This window comes from Passer domesticus, chromosome 4, assembly GCF_036417665.1.
Source record: "Passer domesticus isolate bPasDom1 chromosome 4, bPasDom1.hap1, whole genome shotgun sequence".
NCBI classification, from domain to species: Eukaryota; Metazoa; Chordata; class Aves; order Passeriformes; family Passeridae; genus Passer; species Passer domesticus.
Window position 1 is genome coordinate 46316095 of NC_087477.1, and position 21272 is coordinate 46337366.

At 36.4% G+C, this 21272-nt stretch overlaps 1 long non-coding RNA gene across 1 annotated transcript in view; it reads right to left on the reverse strand.

The window, feature by feature from the left end:
* LOC135299134 (uncharacterized) overlaps nt 1-21272 on the reverse strand; it is a 43330-nt gene that overhangs the window by 5296 nt on the left and 16762 nt on the right. Inside the window, exon 2 of the long non-coding RNA XR_010361178.1 lies at nt 6869-6940. This is a non-coding gene — a long non-coding RNA (uncharacterized LOC135299134). The remainder of the gene's footprint in view (nt 1-6868; nt 6941-21272) is intronic.

Here is a 21272-nt window from a genome sequence, read left to right on the forward strand (position 1 = left end):
TCAAAACTAGATCTAACAATGGAAAATGCCTTGACTTGCTCCCTTCATCAATGGCCCAGTCTCCAAGATTCTTTAAGTCACTAGTGTTTAGATGTCAGAATGAAATATATTTCTCTCTAAACAGTGTGGCAAAATCCCTATCAGACTCAACATAATCTCTTATCTTCATTTCATACATGAAATGCCACTCCATGCTGACATATGGAGCACTACAGCTTCCTAAAGAAAAAAATACAGTTATTAAATACACAGCTGCTGGCCCTAATTTCATTCCCCAGGCTGGAATGATGGGGTTGGGTAGAAAATAAAATTTAAAATCCTATGGCAGATTTTAGCAGAAAAGTTTAAAATTTTATAGGGTTATCAGGTGCTAAAAATATCCTGGGATAAAATGAAAGGACAAAATCAATTGTCTTTTAAATAATGAGAGAAATGGAAATAATATCAGATTTCCTTTTAATCACCATTTCTGCCCCCACACCCTCAGCACTACTGAGTGCCCTTGCAAGGCTCTCTGGAAAAAATCCCAAGCAGCATGTTTGATTAATTAAGGTTACATCACAGCACCACCTGTCACAAGAGCATTGTGCTCTTTTGTTTGTAGAATGCCTTATCTGCATGAAAGCACTGCCTGGAAGAAGCATCTTGACAATGTGCAGGACAGAGATTTACTAATTCCAGAAACAAAAGCATGCTGGAAACTAGATAGCACAGGTGACAGATAACTCATAGTTATAAAGTGATTCAAAATGAGGAGTCAGGTGTGTCAAAGGTTGTCACATATAAATTTAACTACACAGGTTCATGGATTTTAGGGCTGGAAAGGACTATTTGTTTGATACTCTTTAGCTCAACCTGGTGTGTATCACAGTTCTCCTGTACTAGGTAGGATCTGTAATTTGTGCTTAGCTAGACTGCAAAGTCCAGAAGGGCATTCTGTCCTGATCTGGGGATATCAAGAGATGAAAAAATAATGACTTTCCATGGAAGCTGGTGCCAAAGATTAATAATCTCCAGAAAAAAATAAAAATAAAAAAAAAGGTGATGTGTATTGGCAATTTAAATTTGTCTATCTTCTAATCATTATTTTGCAGCATACCTTTTGCAAAGTCTGTTAAAAAGCTTCTTAGTCCAAATAATAAAACTTTTAGAACACGAATCAAAGAAAAAACCCCATAACTTTGCACATCCAGGTGGCTCTTTTACTCCAAGATATAGTTTTGAATCAGCTTCACAGTTTCTGATTGCAGCATTATAATACTTTGAAACTGAGGATACTAGAATTGTGTGCAGTATCCTGGTCATGTGATCATAAATATACCCACAATTATTTGCAAAATAATGTATTATCCTACAGACTGCCTTACACACCAAGTCTATTTTCTATAAGATCACTCAGATGCTGTCATGCAGCTGCATGCCCACACTTCACTCTTTTCTGGTAGGTATTACTTTGGACTATACCCTGGCTGGTCTCTCAGACTGGATGTTTCTCAATGGCATGATTGGGAAACTGATTTTAAAAGCATGCTCTTCATCTGAACTAAGGTATCAATATAGGCACTTTACAAATCCTAAGTGGTTGCAAAGTCACTGCTTTCATGGACAGGATCTCTAAACTTGTGGGCTGAATCCCTTGTCCTTAAATATGATTTGTCTATGGTTCCAGTAAAACACCCGGTCACAAATTCACATTAATCATCTGACCCTTTTAATTATTGTTTCTGGTTTTTCTGTGTCTTTCATGAGTTTTATCAGTAATCACTTCCTAATTAATTTTTTTATTATTTATGTAAATCATGCAAAACAAGCTGAGTACTAATTCTGTAAGAATCATGCTTTGGATTTCACAAGAAAGGAGAACATGTTACATGTTATATTGCTACAGTCTCCTGTCTCCAGCCAGCCATCTGCAGGAACAGCCTTGAGGGACCTCATCTAAGACCAACCTCCTATGACAGAGGAGTGGGCTGGCAGCATCATCAGGGAGTTAACTATAATCATCTCAAGTAAGGAAACCCTGAGCTGCCTCAAGACAGAGCCATCTCAGCTGGCAAAGGACTCTCAGGGATTTGTCACTCAGGGGAAATGGCACACCTCTGCTTTGGCCATTTATCCTCAGGCTGCCCACATTAAAGGACAGGAAGAAAGAGTGACAGAAGGACACACGTTGAGGAATAGATGTTGTAAAAAAAAAAAAAAGTCTTTGATACTACTTTGCTACTCCGTAAGGCAAAGAAATTATCCTTTCCTCACATTTGCATTATGAAAGCCATTTAAAGAACAGATAACTTATTCAGCTAAATAAACTTATTTATTCTTTCAAAGAATGAAAGAATGGATAATTTATCTTCATACCTTATTAAACAACCAGATTTCCATGAGTGGCTCCAAACACTTTGACAAATAAAGGTAGGAGTATCATGCCAAATTAATTCTAGGTATGTTCATAGGTTGGACCTTAACCTATGAATATCAGGTGTAGAGTGTGTTTCCCATGAGCCATGTAAATAAAGTACTCCATTCCTCCCATTAGACTCAACCAGCACCCCTTTCCACTCAGAATCAAGGCTTTTATGTCACACAACCCATCTGCCAGATTTTGTCAGCAGGAATAAAGGGCTGCAACCAGCAGGGAGATGAGGACAACTGAAAAGAGCACTAGGCAGGAGCAAATGTGTGCAGTAAACATCTCTGTGAGAAGGCAGCAGCAGGAGCATGAAACAGTTGCAGCCAAAATAGGAGTTCAAAGGAAGGAGGTGCCAGAATGTCAATGGTACCAGAATGCTTTTCTACATCAGAAACAGTCAGGCAATTTTCTTAAAAAAAGCAAGAGACAGCACAGACTCAAAATCAAAAAACAACTGGGCTCTCTGGATTTCTTCCTGTACTTTTCCAACACACAGAAAATATTATTTTATGCATCATTCTCCATTTCTCACATCTATACTTCTGTGTTTTATGGGATCATCTTGCCAAGATATATTCCTCATCACAGAACATTTTTTTTTAAGGAAATGGCACTTACAAGAGACTAAAAGTAATTTATATTGATAAACAGCAATGGGAGTTTAAAAGCTCTGAAAAAAGGCAGTATCTTTTAAAACTACTTTCACCTTATCAGCGGGAAAAGAAACCTGAATTTCACACAAGTTTCTCCCACTGCAGATGCTGGGTAAGAAAAGTAAGGACTTCAAATATTTTGCGCTTAGTGAAATAACATGCAAGTTATGGCCCAAGACTAAGACTATAACATAAAATAGCAATTCTTGACTTAGATTTTTCTAATTATTAGTGTATTAGTTATTATCTGACCATTGTGACAATGGATTATCAGAATATATTGATCCAATTTTCCATCAGAGGTGTGCTATACAAATCAGCTATCCTGGTTGCACTCAAAGTTCATCCACAAAATAAACACATTTGGTATGGCCATATTTGTCCATAACTCCATTTTAATTTCAAATTAAGCTCAGTACAATTGTTTACAAATGTACTCAAAAAGAAGGGAGTATTTTCAAAAAATTATAAAAGGATAGCACGTGTAATTCTTGTTTGCACAGCCTCCTTTAACAGCGGATGTGCGTTTAAACCACTGCTTTTTTCCTCTCTTTTCTGAGCTTTGCTTCATCTCTTCATGGAGCCTATAGCTTGTAAATTATTGCTTTGCCTTTTTTTTTTCTTAATAATAAAGTTTGTTTATCAGGTAAAAGCAGATGCTAAAACTAGATTTTCCAATTATCACATAAAATGGATCCATACATATTTATGACTTTATCGGGTAATAACAGGTACTGAATATTTATCCCTCCAGTCACAATGGCTACACATTACAAATTTATGACTGCACAGTGTCTACTGTGCAGTCTTTTTCCAGTAGGCTCAAATGGACAAATCTCACTTATCTCTCCTGGGACAGTGATGTTTTCTGGATTTGCTTTGACTACATTCAGTTTGTTTAATCACAACTGTTATGCCATTGTGGTGCCCTCAAAAAAACACATATAGATTAATACCAACCAAATTTCAGATTTTGCTGCCAAGGCCCTCTGTATGTCAGGAAGTTAATAAACACAAAAATTAAAATTATTAAACAGACAAGTGAATACTTCCAGATCAAATGAAGACATTTTTCAGGTAACCTTGAGATACAGCACTTTAAGCATCTCATAAATTTTCCATGATGATGACCTGAGATGAAATCCCTATAGCAAACAATAAAATCCAAAGCTTTCTGTCCCCGGGTAAGCACAGGATTATTTATGTTTCAGTGAATATAAAAATATATTTCTCCCTCCTTACTGAAAGGAGAAACTTCACAATATGAAACTAGGTAAGCGTCTAAGCCAACCTGATCATTACAAAAAGAACTGGAAGCATGGCATGCACATATTTTCGCAGTATATTGTAATCACAGAGTACAGTACCCTTATAATACAAAACAGTTCAAGTTTCTATTACTATGTCCTTATAGAGCACACTCTTGCTAGCACACAGCATATGTGAGGTTATGGAAAAATCCAATAACAAAATTCCAAGTCAGAAAATTGTTTAAGTAGGAGATTGACAGGGCAAAGTGGACAGCAAGTATCTAGGTAAAGTGTCTGACATTGTTATCCTGCTCTCAGCATCTCCGCAGGCTCACTGCCTCTCAATCCAAACCCAGAGCAAGAGTCTTGGACCATTTCAGCCTTGTATCACAGCTGGATAAATTGTTTTGAGTATAGTGCCTGTAATAAGCCTATTTCCCTACAGCTTTGTGCCCTTTGATCCTTTATTTCTTATCTCCAGCTTCCTTTTTCCCCTCCCTCTACCTTCTTGTGTAACTTCATTGAGGAAGAATCAGCACATTCTGCAGCTGAGAGCTGTAAATCTACTAAGTGAGTAGCCATCACATCTATGCTAATTAACCAGCTGCCACCAAATTTTGGCTGCCATCAAATGACACACAACTGCCCTGCTCTGTGTGCCTGCCTTTTGCAGCAATACTTCTGTTTCCATTTGTTACCAGTAGCTTCCCATTATACTAAAGCAGTGCTCAGGATGAAACTTTCTGTGCTTCTGCTTCAATGGGCACCTGCACAGCTCCACCTGAAGGTACGGGAGTCGGGTTTTCAGCTTTCCTAAAAAAATTAGTACAAAACAAATGGAGCCTAGTTTCACATTTGTTAAACTGTTCAGCCATAATTTTAATGTATTCTTCTGACAGAAAAAAGGAAAATATCATAGCCCTTAGTTCACAAAAGGTTATATAATTTTATTTTTTTATAGCAGTTCTGTCTGATGACAGAAGCAGTAAGAAATTCCTGGTTCTGTATTCAAAGTATATTTTGAACAAGACTCATAAATCAGGAAATACATTGTACATTTCATTCACAGAGGTATAAGACTAGAAACTGATCCTTAAATGAGTGCCATGAATTTACGCACTTGTAAGCCAGCAGGCTTTGGAAATATAATGGTATAATAACATGCTGAAATAATTAATGAAAAAAAATGGTTAGCATGGACTATTTGTTTCCTGTTCCTAATGGGAACATTTTCCACATTGTTTCAGCAAAGGCTGGCAATATTTGAAAACAGGCAAGACAAAATTGGCAGACAATTAATAGCCTCAGCATCAGAGAGAAACGAGGGAAGTCATTAACACTAGCAGTCAGCAGTATTGTTTTAATATATTCATTTTCACTTGACATTATGAACCATGAGCTTTCTTTCCCATTGTAAAGAAAAGGTGAGTCAGAGTAAAAAACTCAGACTTGAAGAATGCTAGCTTTCTAGCCCTATACTTCAATTGTAAAACTAAAGCCCTCAATTAATTAAATATCTATATCCACAGAAAGTGTTCTTTGCATGGTATCCATTGCTCTAAAGCATTTTTTTTTCATCTAGAAAGTGATAAAAAAATAAAAGCTAAATCAGCTTTAAAGTGCCTAGGAATACCTAGACATATGCTCAAAATGCAATGATATATACAGTCATTTATGTCTCAGGGTTTTCAATTATTCTCCTTCAGTCTAGAAGAACTTTTCCAGTTTTTCTAAATCAGGATTTATCAGTAGTGGATCCTTACTGTGTCTTCAGAAATCAAAAGGGAATTCTGTTCCAAAAACTGTTGAATCTCAGCCATTATCCTAATCTCTGTTCAAGGTACATTCTCTTGTATTATACTACAGTACAGAAATCCTTGGCTTTCCTTCAAGAATGTAAAATCTCAGCTTTTGGAAGACTATTAAAGTGATTATGTGTGCATATTTAAATGTGAAGCGTGAGATCATCAGTCCTACAGAGATCACTGGGATTAACCAGGCATCTTTTTTAATTGAACAAGGCAACCCTGTAAATGAACTCAGCATCTTTTTGCAGTCTACCACCTTCAAAATGCCATACCATCTGCTTCTGTTATATTTTTAATTGTTTTTTTACAAAGTGATATGTGACATTTTTGCAGTGCATAGGATATTATGGAAAGGAGATTACAATATATTTTTAATTATTGAGGATACAAGTATTTTTGAACGTGGGTATAGTGAGATGTGGGTATTTCAGATGAGAACTTGTCTGTGAAAAGAGCATTGTAAAAATGGGAAGAAAAATGTCAAAGCCTGTTTTCATACTTACACAAGGGGTATTGATAGCTTTCCCTCTTTGCTAAATCTGATTGCACAGTCTTCTTTTCTTCGTTTTAAAGGAGAATGGATAAATTACAGGAAATATGACTGTCCCACCACCAGATGTATGCAATTTTTTTTAATTTCACCTGACTATTCGTATCCTGTAGCACAAAACTGGGTGTAGCAAAGAGGAGGAAGTTTACATTTGAACAATAGAATTCTAAACTTCAAAGCAAAATTGAGAGACTGACCTTTTGTTGCTGAATGTCAAAGTTATTTGTTCAAATCAAAGCTGATGCATAAATGTCATCTTCATAATATGACTGTAATAAACAAGCAGATACAATAAATTAAACTAGCATTGTCTTATTATCAGTCAATAACAACAGTCATTTTACTCAAGCTAGTTTAACACTGCTCAAAAAATGTATTCAATGTGAAAGGGAATGAGACTTGTTTCAAGCAATGGGTGCTCAGTCTTTTGTTAGAACAACAATTTAGGGAGCTTACTGTTTTCATTTTATGCATAGTCACTTTCCATCAGAGCCTGCAGAAAGTCACAGGCTTGCATCTGATTCTCATCTCAGCTTTAAACCTACAGATGCAGGGGAAATCTCTTACAGCTCCAAGGGAAAACTCCCCAAAGCCAAACACCAATTTTCAGGATGTCAGATCATCAGGGCCACAGAGGATAAGACAATTTTAACTCTGTACCCAATAAAGTATGTTCTGAGGAGTATACTCACTTTCAAAGACTGCATATTTTCAATAAGTCATTTAATAAAATAGATATTGACATGATTGTAAGGAGGACCATGAGGAAGAGCTTTATGACTTGCACAGCCAGGTCCAATGCTGATATTTGGAATTTTGCAACACACAAAAGTGTACCATCACGTCAGATGCCTCAGAAGACTATGCAGTACTAATTTTCTTAGTAATGTACATAACCCAGGAGTTCTATTAATAATAGTTATGTTAAAATGCTAGCAAATAAAGCTTAGTAATCAGATACACATGTTGGTACAGGAAGATAGCATTAAAACCAATTCACTTACAATATACCGTAAAATTAATGGGCTTGTATTTTATACCACATAGTGGCAGAGTAATTAAAGAATAATCAAGCCTTTATCAATAATTAACATTGTTAGTAAGTCTGTATGATATGAAAAATATGAAAATCAGTTGAGCATTTTCAGCATTTGGGATGATTGGTGGGTTTTCCCTCTCTTGGAAAGAATTTAATAAAGACACGTGTGAAAGCAGGAGCATCATTATACTTACTGGAAATCAAAGAAAGATAATGAATGGAATAAGAAGTTAGAAATCAGGAGGTATTACTTTATCTTCCTCGTTATGCTCAATTAAGTGAATCCATGCTATCAAATAAAAATTATTTTGTGCATCAATGTAAATTTTTTCTTTCCAAGTTGAAATTATGAACTCCAAACATTTGTATGTGCTCCTCAGCTCCAATACATTTATGACAATAGCCTGAATTTTCATGTCATTTTAACTCAATTTGGACAGAAGGCCCAGAAAGTATTTATTGTGAATTAAGTTTCTCTAATGAAGACATTTGAGAATTTTCCAGTAAAAGATTTTTTTTCCTATCAAATAAAGATATATCAGCAATGATGGGAACATGAAGTTTTTGCAAACTTTTTCTAAGTCACAAGCATGTCCATCAGAGACCATCTTAATTTTTTATCACCCTGATGTGCCCTGTTCACATTCCCAGACTGAGTCTGTTGTTTTAAAATAACTTCAGGAGGCAGATTAAAGCATTCTTGGGAGCTTACAGGGTTTTTGTCTTCCTCCAAACAAGGGCAGATAAAAGGAAGCAAATCCTTGAGACTCCAAGATTACCAGCACCTATAAGACTTTCTGTAGTCTACCTTTGGGTTCCTGGCTGTTTAGCACAGCATCAGGTCTGTGTCCTGAGTATTTCAGGTCCAAGCAGAACTTCATTTACAGAAATATCTGAAGTTTACCAAATCCTCAAGATCAGACCCCAAGCCAGAAACATCTTGAACAAAAGAAGTAAGCAATCTATGCTGGAAAAAAGCAGAGAAGTCTGATACCCAACAGCTAAACTTAAGCAGATTATCATTATAAATGTGATATCACAATAATATCTTCATTTCCATCACAGGGAAATAATTTAAGCACTTCATATGTCATCCAGATCTTTCCTGTAAGCAGCCCATACTGACAAGACTCTATTCCAATGTCTACATATATGTGAATCATGACTAGACAGCCCAAAGGATGTATCTGTGCATATTTAGGAGGAGCAGGGCTGGCTTCAAGAAAAAAAAGGACAACTTTGTGGCAGTGTAGATGTTTGTACTGAACTCTATCAGATAGACTAAAAATAAAAACAAAGCCACCAATGGTTAAGAAACAATCCTGGAAAGAGAATCTTGAGAGCACAGAGTGAGCTTGAAGGGACAGTAGCCTTTCAGAGGCTCACCTGCTGGTTATGTGACTTCCCTTCAGGAATGCATGTACGTGAAAAATGCTTCTTGCATCTTCAGATGCTATGACATATTTTATTTCAGCTTCCAACACAAAGAGAAGTAGAAATACTGTTCTTTCCTCACATCACCAGAGAATGAATTCTGCCATTTGCGAAAGGAGAAAACAGAAACCCATGATCCCTTTTTCCCACAGTATGAGAGCTAAAATGACACTGAATATATGCATCTCATCTAAAGGAACAAATAGTATCTACATCACTGTCACCAGATGTTTTTGGGAGCTATTGCATTTCAGATCTTTTTACAGATAAAGCAGCTCCATAATTTTAATGGCACTACACTGTGACATCTTAAATAATAGAATGAGTCTCAAAATATTTAGCAGTTTGCCATTGTGAGAGCAGCTTCATTCTTTAAATTCGCTCCTTTTATTGTATTTAGTTATGAGAATAGGATTCATGTTCCTCTTTATTCTTTCCTGTGGTTTTCATTATTATTTTCTAAATCTATAATGCTTTATTTACTCTATTTCATGGTCCAGAGCATTTTTGCAGTTTCTTCTTTCAATTTACTTTGCAGAAAAGACACTGGAATAGTTCCATGGCTCTTTTATCCCCTGTCAAATACTGATAGTACACTGATTGTACTATTCTTGAACAGAAGAAACTGTATTTTTCATTATTAAATATTGTTCTTTAGCACAGATACAAACAACCATAAAAACAAATCTCCACTGGGGTTACAACTTTACTTTGCTCAAGAAGGTTTACTCTGGCTTTTCTTCTATATTTGATTTACACAGGCAACCTAATTTGGGTAATGCAAGTGAGTTATAGCAGTAATTATATCTTTCCAACAATTATTAGACTCTGAAATATTAAATAAGCATAGATATAGACAATGTTGTGCACCACCTGAAGTAAAATTCTAGAGTTTGTAGTGTAGAATTTGGGTTTTAGTGCCCATTTTTTTCCTTGTCCTTTTCTAAAGGAAAATGTTCAATATTCTTCTCTCAAGATGAGCAGCTAATCAACAAACTAAATGACAAATGGATGTTACAGCCGTATCAGAAGAAGTTCTGCAAACATTACAATGTGATGGTAGTCATAAATTATCTCTCAAAGTGGCAGGTATGTCTCAGTGTAGGACCTATAGACAATTCACCAAACTCAGAAGTGTTTCTTAGGGACTAATATTGGAAAGAAACATGCTGAAATCTTCTGTTGTAAGTTTAATGCACCAAATAACTACATGAAAAATTAAAAAAAAATCATATGGGAAGTGAAGTGGACGTAGCATGGAAACTCTTGAACATCTTCAGTCCTGCATGTCTAAACTGCTGGGTACTTCCATATGTACTTCAAGAGACAGTTCTTGTCTTCCCTTGTTTCACACAGTGTAGACTACCTGAGGCTCTTGCTGCAAGAACCATTACAGATCTTTTTATTCCCCTGTGCCAGACTATCCAGAATTTTAAAAGCAAACCCTGACAATTGGCCATATTTCAGTACAGAAAAATAGGTAAATAGAGTCTCATTTCTCATCATAGATCTAGAGGACTGTGAGAGGGATCCATGGTTTACTGCACTGCTACTATGTGCACTTGCCAAGGGCCATGTGAAAGTGATGGAAATTACACTGGAGAAGAGTTTGGGTTTTGTAGGATTTGTTCTTCCAGTTGGCTTTTTAGGCCAACAAGACCAAATTCACATGCCTATCAAAACTTTGATTATGTCAAAATAAATACCTAGTATAGACATTTCTGAAATGCATGAAGTTTTGCTAATTTAAACTAAACTAAGAATGTGACAAAGCAGTAGGATGCAATGTGGAAAGCTACTGACGTATTTTTGGAGAGGAAGGAAAGTATCAAGCCTATGAGGCACATATCCAAAAAAAAGTTGAGGCTGGATAATGCACAGAGAATGAGAAATGAAGCTTCATAGAGAAAAGATTACCCATAAAGAATTGAGAAGATGTCTTAGCAAATTCATTTTATCTAACCCTCAGCCTAAGCAAGGCTAGAGTCTTTAGACAAATAAAAGCAAGTAGCTAAGCTCTTGAAAGCAAACATCTGAGTCAATTCATTTTAGATCATTGATGACTCCACTAACCTATAGCACCACTTCACTGTGACACACAGGGAGGAAAACCATTTAGTCTGGTGTTTCTTTTCATACTGCTAATCTGTGTTAAAGATTAATTTGTACTTAAATTGTTAGTGTTTTGTGTCCCATTTGTAGACAAATCTTATGAGATCCTCTTTGACATTATATTCAGTTTCCTTACTATTCTACATTCACTTCCATTCGGAATTCTGAAAAAATTTAATTTTGGAGATGGGCAACATCCCCACTGTCCCAAAGGTACAAATGCTGTCATAGCCATGAAAAAAGCAGCATTTTACCTGCCAATCAAAAATCTGGCATCAGGATCTGTAGTCACTAATTTGCAAGAACATCTAAAAAGCCTTTACTATCTTCCTAGAAAACATTAAAGACTTGAGAAAGAATTGTTGTTTAGCTATCAAAAATAATGACAAGTTTGAAATCTGAATAATACTATTTCTTTCCATAGCTGAATAACAAGACAAACAGAATTTTTCCTATTCACCATAATACTACATATAAATGCAAGCAAAAAGGTGTACTTAAGGCAGGAAAATAAAGAAATCTCAATGAAATCTCTCATGCTAAGGAAGCTATGGCACTGCTTTAATTCTATTTTCCACAGAAAGTGTAAATGCCTAAGTACTACTGGAATCCCTGCTTTAAATCAGCATAGGAAATCATCTAAACATCTAAATCACCTAAACACTGAAGGGTTTACCTTTTCATTATGAAAAAGTCAGAAATGTGGGTAATTAAATTATGTCAGTACAAACACTGTGCATTTTCATGCATAAAGAGAATAATTTAGATATATATTTTTGTCAAATTTCTTTGTTGTTGTTTCAGAAATGTTTCTGAATGCCAAATGCATTATTCTACTCAGGTTGCTTTAAGCTGATTAGATGGTCAGATATTACCTACTTAAATGAGATAATGACTAAGAGATTAATCTAAGGTGAGGCAATATACCATAGATCAGAAAGGAAAGGGCTGTGAGATGATTGCATGTTACCAGTGCAATAAAATCAGGAGGAAAAAAGTACATACCACTAGAGGTTTGCCAATTGGAGTGAAAGTTAAATTAGAGATAATTTAATGAAATATTTATTACTGACTGCAAGATATGACTTTTGCATTTTCTCAAATGGGGCTCCTTTGAAAGGTGTATTGATTAAACCATGTGCATTATCATGCTCATGTTCATAGCAAATCCAAATAACTTATCAAAGTTTTTATATAATTATAAAACCTCTACATATTTTGATAGTTATGATACACTCTTTAACATGTGTTATTTATAAATGTCAAGCTTTAGTGCCTTACAATTAAAAAATGTCACCATGGAAAGGAAAATATACACCAATGTATATTGTCAACATTTACAATAGCACTTCATTTAGGAGCAATAAAGTATTTTGCAAGTAGCATTTGATGTGTATTTTGGGTACAATAAGAAGAGTATTGATTCAGTTGCTGGTGTAACTGCATCTTATTTTAGCAAAGCTCATGTTCATTTTCCTAAGATCCCCACATACTGTTTTACACCATAGACAGAGTTAGCTTCTGACAATCTTTCCCTTAAACAGTTATGAGAACAGATTTGCTGAAGGGCACGAGAAGGTCACAGCTGCATTAAGGCTCCATTTTTGCAGTATCTGACTATCACACCAGGTGAATGCATCTATGTTCACAACTCCTTTGCACTGCTCTTCAGCATTTCCATGTGACCTTGGGCACAGTAAGCCAGACAAACACCAGTTTCAGTTTTGCATCTCTGCAATGTATTTATGTTATAGGAAAAATGCAAATTAGAAATTTAATTGAATCCATAAATTTTTGGTACCTGATGCAAAAACCCCTCTGTGTTTATGATGAAACCCAGAAAGTGGCATAACCTGAGCTGTGACCAGAACAGGTCCTCAGTCATAATCACTTTCACCTGTGACACAGCACTACCTATTCCCTAGTGTTGCTTGCATTTAAAGTGTTACTATCTGTTAATGGATATGAATCCATATGCTTTCATCTTATTAGCACTACTTGTATGTTTATTTCAATTAGCCTAAAATCTGATCACAGTGGGCACTGAACTAACATGCAATCTGTGTGTAAGACAGAAAGAAAGGACTGGAAACAAGAGGCTCGTGCTGGGCTCAGCCTAAGGATGTTGTGAGAAGACAGGACAGTGGAGGGACATATATAGATGCTTATAAGAAATCTTCAGGGAGTTCCTCCAAAGCAGAAAAGCAGTGCAGAAAAACTGCCACAGTGCTTGTTTGAAAACTTGCAAGTGGATGATGGATGAGCAATAAAAAGAAAACTCATCCCACACACAAGAGAAAGGAAGGACTAGGATGCTAAGAGCTGCAGAATTCAATCACTTTGTGTTTGAGATAACAAAGAACTAGAAAAGGAAATGGGGGGTAGAGTCAGGAGAGGAGGAGAACAAAAAACAGTCTAGTGAAAAGTTCAAGTAGGCATGTAGCAGAATTCTTTGTGAATATTGCTGCAACAAAACCGCATTTCCCAGCACTGAAGAAAAGCCATAAGTGATGAAGTCCAGGACACTCTACATTTTGTGGCTATGTTGGAGAGTAGATAACTAAAGAGACAACTCTATGAAATTGTGCAGGCCAACAAGAGTAATCCATGATGGTTACCAGTGAGATGCATAACAGAAAATACTTTAGTAAACTGGACATAGAAATCCATGGGATTTCTGATGGGATGCGTGTTGAGGAAATTGATATTATTGCACTATTGATTACCTAGTAATAATGAAAGCAGTTGGGAGAGATGTTTGAAGACTGGATTGTCCACAAAGGTTAGGAAGCAGGACCCAGAAAACTACAGGTTGGTCAGCCTGACCTTGATCTCTGGCAAGGTGAGGGAGCAACTACTTCTGGAAATCACTTCTAGCACATGATAGGCAAGGAAGTGATAAGGAGCAGTCAGCATGGATTCATCAAGGGTAGGTCATGCTTGACCAGTCTGATAACCTGCTATGATGAAATGACTGGCTTGGTAGATGAGGGGGGAACAGTGGTTATTCCCTTCCTAGGGCACAGTAAGGCTTTTTTGACAGTCTGTCCAATAGCATCCCCCCACAATAACCCTCCTTGAGCTGGGGGCTGGGCCTGGTGACATCCAAAGGTCCCTTTTAATCTCAACAATTCTGTGTCTGTGAAGTCAAAAGACTTTGATGAAGGACAGGATATAACATCTGAGGCATAGTACTAAACATCTTCTGAGATTAGGCAACATTTGATTTGGATAAAACTGAAACCACAGCTGGCTGAAAAATGCTGTATAGATCTCACACACACACAAAATTGGTGAGATTAAATATAACCTCAGTTCCAAAAGTCTACCATACCTATCTCTAAACTTGAAAAGATTTATCTGAGAGTATAATAAATATCATTTTTGTGCAAAACAAAAGCACATTTTTCTGAATTTTTCCTTATTTTTTTCTAACTTATTTAGAAGTGTCTTCTTTGAAAACATTACAAAAATCAAACTGAATTCATCGCCTTCTGAGAACTGCATAAAGTAATACAATGATTAAATGCAACCTCAGTACTAATTAACTCATGAATGGATTCAGCTACATACCATGTTACATCAGGTTTGAGGGGCTTTAGTCTAGAACACTGAACATTATTTGCAAAGATGAAATTTTAATTTCATCCATTTGTAAGCTCATTTATCCAGCCTAGACTCACAACTGTGCTAATTAATACCCCAAGGCAAAAAGGGGGATTTTGTGGCCCACAAAAATACAAGCGCATCAAACCTGTCAATTTTCTTTGACAATATTTAAAATCCCTTAAAAACATTCAGCTCTAACAAAAAGTATGATTTTTAATTAAATTTTCTGAAGTTGCACTGTATCTCTAAATAGCCCCAAAGTTCCAACAAATAATAATTAGCACATATATATTTGAATCTTAAACTTTTTGCTCACATTTCTGCTATTTTATTGGCATTTCAGGGCATTTGTAGCAGGGTGGTGTTTCAAGGAAATGCCCTGGGGATTTTCCTGAGGAGGAAGGATTCAGAATTCCAAAGGCATTAATCAACATATTTTCTCAGTGAAAATATCTGTCACATTTTCTCTTCTCATGTTGTTGTCCTTTCTGTGCATGTAGTTGTGCCATTCTTGGTATAATACTGAGTGATTTCTGATGCACTCCAGTATAGGATCAAAGTCTGCATTCATTTACAGAACACCATTTTATAATATTTCTATTGCACAGCAAATGACTGCAAAGTAAGGAGTCTAGGTTAAATATGAAACTCTACTTGTGTTCATAAAAAAGCCATTGGTTTTTGGTTCTTTGTTCAGAGAGGTGTATAAGCCCAAGGCTCTTTGCAAAGATAAGACTTTAAATATATGAACTAGCATTGAATGATGAAACTGAAACAGATTTATAATGTAATTGTATTAAAAGTTGTAGTTCAGTGATCTGGATCTGTGTGGCACTCATCTTCAAACCTCTCTGCTATTTCTTAGGCGCACTGTCTTCCAAAAGCTGTGTTTCATAGCTATATTATCGATGTTATTTTATGTGCCATGGAACTAAAGTCTAGTGTAAAATTTCCATTTATCTGTAAAGGTTTAACAGATGTTTTTACAGAGCCCAGCAGGTGGACAGCTGTGACTCTGAGAGTTGATATCCTCCACTGCTGGATTCATAACATTTTAAAACACAACCTATTCATATCTATAACATGTTCATAGTAATTTTCTTACTAAGGCTTACAACCTATTGACCAATGTAACTTTTTTCCCAGATAGTTATAGCCAAATTATCGCATTCTCTATCTGTTTTCTTCTGAAATATGCTCCCATTTACAAACTTGTTGCTTCTTATGCTGAAGATGTTTCATTTAATTTCTTAGGTATTATTTTTCTTTCTTCTGGTGTTTCTCACTGCATAAGGCCTGCATATTTAGCAAAAGAGTCTTGAACAGCATTTGGTATGCATATGGTTTATGTTAGAGCAGAATTAGTCAGACTGAATAGATCAGACAACAAGACCCATTCAGCTTCCTGACATGTACAGGGTAATTAGTAGACAATGTGGTAAAACAGAGGTATCTACTTATTTACACTCAGCCAGTGGGAATAAGCAAATTAAGCACTTGAGAGAGAGTCAGGGCTCTGCTTCCACCATTGTATTCTTACTGGTAGAACGTGCAGAGGCATATATAGAACATTTACAAGATTCACAGGAAGAGTTACAATTCAGAGTTAATGTCTTTGAGACACAATGTCTCTTCAGGATCCTTATAGATTTTCCTTGTTAAATACAACTTCTTATTCATGTTAATGTTTAAAATTTGAAGCTACTTCTAAATATTCTGTATTTGTTCTTGCACACCATAGTAAAACAGGGCAACCCCAACATCTGGGAATGATTAGCATCTGATGCCATTGACTCAAAATGCTGAACAGTTGCTTCATTAAAACTATATTATATTAAATTATACTATATTATATTAAAGAAATGCTATACTATAAAGAATACTCAAGAAAAACCTGTCTGACCAACAGCCAGGACATAGCTTTGAGCCAATTAATATAAATATAAACAACTATCACCAGAATCCAATTAAGAACTCCCTTCAGGTAAACAATCTTCCTAACACATTCCACATGTGCAAAACAACAGGAGCAGAGAATAGAGATAAGAATTGTTTTCTCTTTCTCTGAGGTTCCTTGCTGCAATTCCCAGGAAATATCCTTGGGAAATTGTGCCTGCCTGCTCTCTATGAAGACAGCTGCGGCTACAGCACACCTGATATTCTAACTTTTGACTTAACTCCAGATGTGGTTCGATGAATGAATAAATGATCAAAGTGCAGTCTACCTACCTCCTTGTATTTGAAAATTTCTTTGCCTCCCAATTATATTGATGGAAGAAGTACATCAGGATTAGAAGTTTGCAGCTAACTCCATCATCATCCAGGAGACTACTTGTCAGATGGTTCTTCTATTCTAGAGTCCACCTTCAAACTGGCAAGATGCCATATCATTATACCACTCTTTTAAGTGATGACAGTGTAGCAAGACAATACTCCATTACTCAGATTTTCAGAACAGTATCAGTGAAACTGCTGCCTTCCCTCACACAATTGTCCCTGGGGAATCTCTTTAAACCTGCTGAACTCATCATCTCAGGACTCGTTTACCTATTGGTTTTAGCCTTTTCCAAGGAAGGTATATTATGTCCAGAGTTGCAGCCAGGACAGAGGTTATGACAATCAGTTCCAAAACTGAATAGCAGAGAGTTTCTAATGATATGAATACTGGCATTAAGAAAGCACCAAAAATGTTGGTCCCATGTAATGCCCAGTATGTAGCTAAGAAGCCTATATGAAGACAAAGTTTTCAGACATTGCTCCTTCTAGTGGGTGCCCCTGCCCATGCCAAGAGTGTTAGAAACAGATGATCTTTAAGGCTCCTTCTAACACAAAACAATCTACGATTTTGTGACACTTGAGGGCCACCATCCAATACAATTTCAGCCAGCCATGGCCTCTGGTCTGCCTGTCCTCACCCTCAGTCAATGCCTGTATCAGCACTGCTCACAGCTGCAGGGTGACCAGCACCAAGGCATTCTTCTTGGGCCATAGCCACATATCAGCATTACTGTTGTAATCCTCTAGCAATGGTATGGCTGTGGCTGAGCAATCTGAACAGACCTTCCATAACTATAACCACAGGTACAGCAAGCTATCACACTTTGGGCTGAAGCAGCAATTTAAAAGTTTACTGTTTCCTACTCAGGGTCACCCCATCCCAGACCAGAAACTCACCTCCAGGCACTGCTACTGCCTATTACTGCTGACACACACTGGTCTTGCTCAGCTTATGAGGAATTTTCAACTAACAGCATTGAGAGAGGTTGTCTTTTTTTCCCCCTTCGACAAGTCTGCATCTGACCTGCTTAGCTCACAGATTAGATTTTTCCAGACAGCTTTCTTCCCTTCCTAGTCATCTGCCAGTACTTTTTCTGCAGATGGGTCTCTATGGCTTTACATCCCTAATTGCTGCTGGAGTTAATTCCTTCCCTGCTACATAATGCTTATTGATCCATCATGCCACAAAATGGTGATTTTACCCTATACTGTATTAATCTACTTTGCTTACAATGCTGTCAAGATCTATAATACCTATTATTTCTCTCTCTTTCAGTAGCCAGATTATTATGTCAAATAAGAAAATCAGATAGATTTTTCGATAACAAATCAATGCTTGCTTTTACTTATTTTCCATACATTTGTAGGCTGCTTAGTAATTTGTTCAAGTATCTCTGAAATGAACAAAACAGAAATAGATGGGTTTGTAGTATCCAGAGACCTCTAAGATTCCCTCCCATCTAACCCTCCAAATCGGGGAGAACTTCTACACTACAACTACTTTAATTTTCAAGGATCTCACCAATTTTCCACTAGCTCCCCCAAAAGTCACTAGAAGTTTTGGCAAGATTCTTAAGTATTCCAGAGTGAATTTCATCAAGGCTTTGCTAAATTGGAGTTATTTAATGGCTGGATTGTTTATATATAGATTACTGATCCAGTTGCATATATCATAGGGCATATTTAGATATTGTTTTGAGATTAATAGAAAGATGAATTTCTTATGAAGATGAGTAAAGGCATTAAAGCTGTCCTTTGACTACACTGCCTTCTACAACTATTCAAGATCCCTGTGTGTTAACTCCCTCAAAAAAAAGGTCCTACACTGAGAATTATTAGATAAACACTTTCTTCATCCACACTGAAAGAGTTTATCCTTGTAAAGTGTTTGATATTGTTGATTTTTTAAAAACTGGTTCTTTTGATAACTGCATCTACCCTGTATTCCTGAGCTGCTTACCCAGTAATAAGGCACAATATTGCATCCTTTAGAAATTAGAGCACTTGGCTTTTTAGAGGGAAAAAAAAAGCACAGTAGAGCAGCAAATGTTTATCATAGAGACTATGGGGCACTATAAATATTCCAATAACACTGTTGGAGACCAACTTTTAATAAAAAGGAATTTCCCACCTTTAAATGGATTCCTTTAAGAATTCTTGCTCATTGATCCATTTCTGTCTTTGAAGATCATTACCCCTTTAAAATATCAAAAGTGAAATATTTCCATTAAAGAAATTGTGAAAATATATATTTTAAATAACTTTTAAATTCCTCAATTTTAATATTATTGAAGTTTTCCACTGTTACAGTGTGGGAGTTTTTTAAAATACACGTACCTGAAAGCACACAGTTCTCACAAGATATCCTTTACTAAAAGACCACTCCAAACATATCATAAAGATCTGTTTCTATCTGTTCCTCTGGTTTTAAATCTTCTTCTAGTTTCCTTCCAATATTATAAATATAAAAAATGTCTCCACTATATTTTTAGATTATGCTGCAGTTAATGAACATTGGGATTCACAGAGAGGTTTCTGTGCTTTAGGACTTTCCCTTATTGCCTCAAAGTTTCTCATAAGTCAATTCTCTGAAAATTTTAACAAAATAATAATTTGATCTTAAATTTTACTATAAGAAATAACTTGGAACAACTTTTTTGTGGTATAGCTGTATACAGTTTTGTTTTAGTGAAATCTACAACTTCCACAGGCATCACAGAATTTTGGGTTTATTTACTGGCAAGTTTTAGTAGATGGTATTTTTTTAAGAAACATTTGAAATTCATTTTGTGTTATAAGACCAAGTGATATTCCTTTATAGAAACAGATCTTTAGGATCAACAAATGTATGTGGGATGGTCTTAACATAGTAAAAGACATCTTGTGAGAACTGTGTGCTTTCAGGTACATGTATTTAAAACAATTCCTGCACTGTAACAGTAGAAAACTTCACTAATTGGAAGCACATCTTGTTTTGGCACAGCATGAATGAACCTCTTTTGTCGGCTATAGAACAATTTAATTATCCTTGGCAGTGAAAGTTGCATTTTCTTGATTAGTATTACTGAAGGTACCTTTGAGGAAAACAGAAGCAACTTGGCACTGACGGTGTTTGGAGTAGAACCGTAGATGGAACATTTTCAGCGTAAGTGCCACTCCATTTTTTAACTTTCTTTCCATTGTTGTCACATAAAACTGAGCCAAATTTAGGATGAGCAAAAGAGTTAAAATGGATTTGTTAAAACTTCATAAAATCTTTTGTTGGAGCTATTAAAAGAGCAGAATTTCAGAGAAGACAGTAATGTATTCCTTGGACTGCCTAGGAGGGAAATTCTTCATTTCTTAATCAGTACTTTTTCTTACAAGACCTTGTACTCTGGACAGCAACTTCAGTATTAAATGATCAGAATCACAGTTTGTAGGTTCTTTAGGTATGAAATCATTATATTAATCGGCATCTTCACTAGTAAAATTATTGAGAAAGAGAGGAAAACCAATGTCTCTACAAATAATTTGATGGATAAAGTTACAGGTGTTAACATCTTTGAAATAGGTCTTAATGTCTCTACCAACTTTGGGCAGCAGGTTTGTTGCAGTCCCCAGACAGCCTGGCTCCTGAAACAGAAAAAGGTCTGCACAAGCCTGAGTTTCTGAGCTTTGGGGTAAAAGAGTAGGTTCAAGGCGAGAATATGTGGTAGGTGGTTCAGGAAGGCTGTACCTTCTCAGTGCCTCAGCCAGTGGGGAAAGGAAGAGGGCAATGTGCAGCTGGGAGTTTGGGATAAAAGGAGGCTGAGCTCTCTGAAACCTCAAGATGGAAAACCAGGCAGGTGTGTGCCCTGGAGACTCTCTCCCTTCATTCAAATAAAGTTGCAGGACCCCTCTGTCTCCTTTTTGGACATAAACCTCTGGCATTTATGGATTTTCCCATCTACCGTACCCAAGGGCATCTGAAGTAAGCTTTGACATTACTTCCAGCACAGACAGAGATGACTGGCATGAACATACCTCCTCAATTTAAGACATGGTCCAAACTCGTGATGGTGTGAAGCCTACAAGTAGCTTTTGTTTGTGTGAAAAAATACAATACAGAAAGTCCCAGAAAATAGGTTTCTCTTAAAAAAAACCACTTA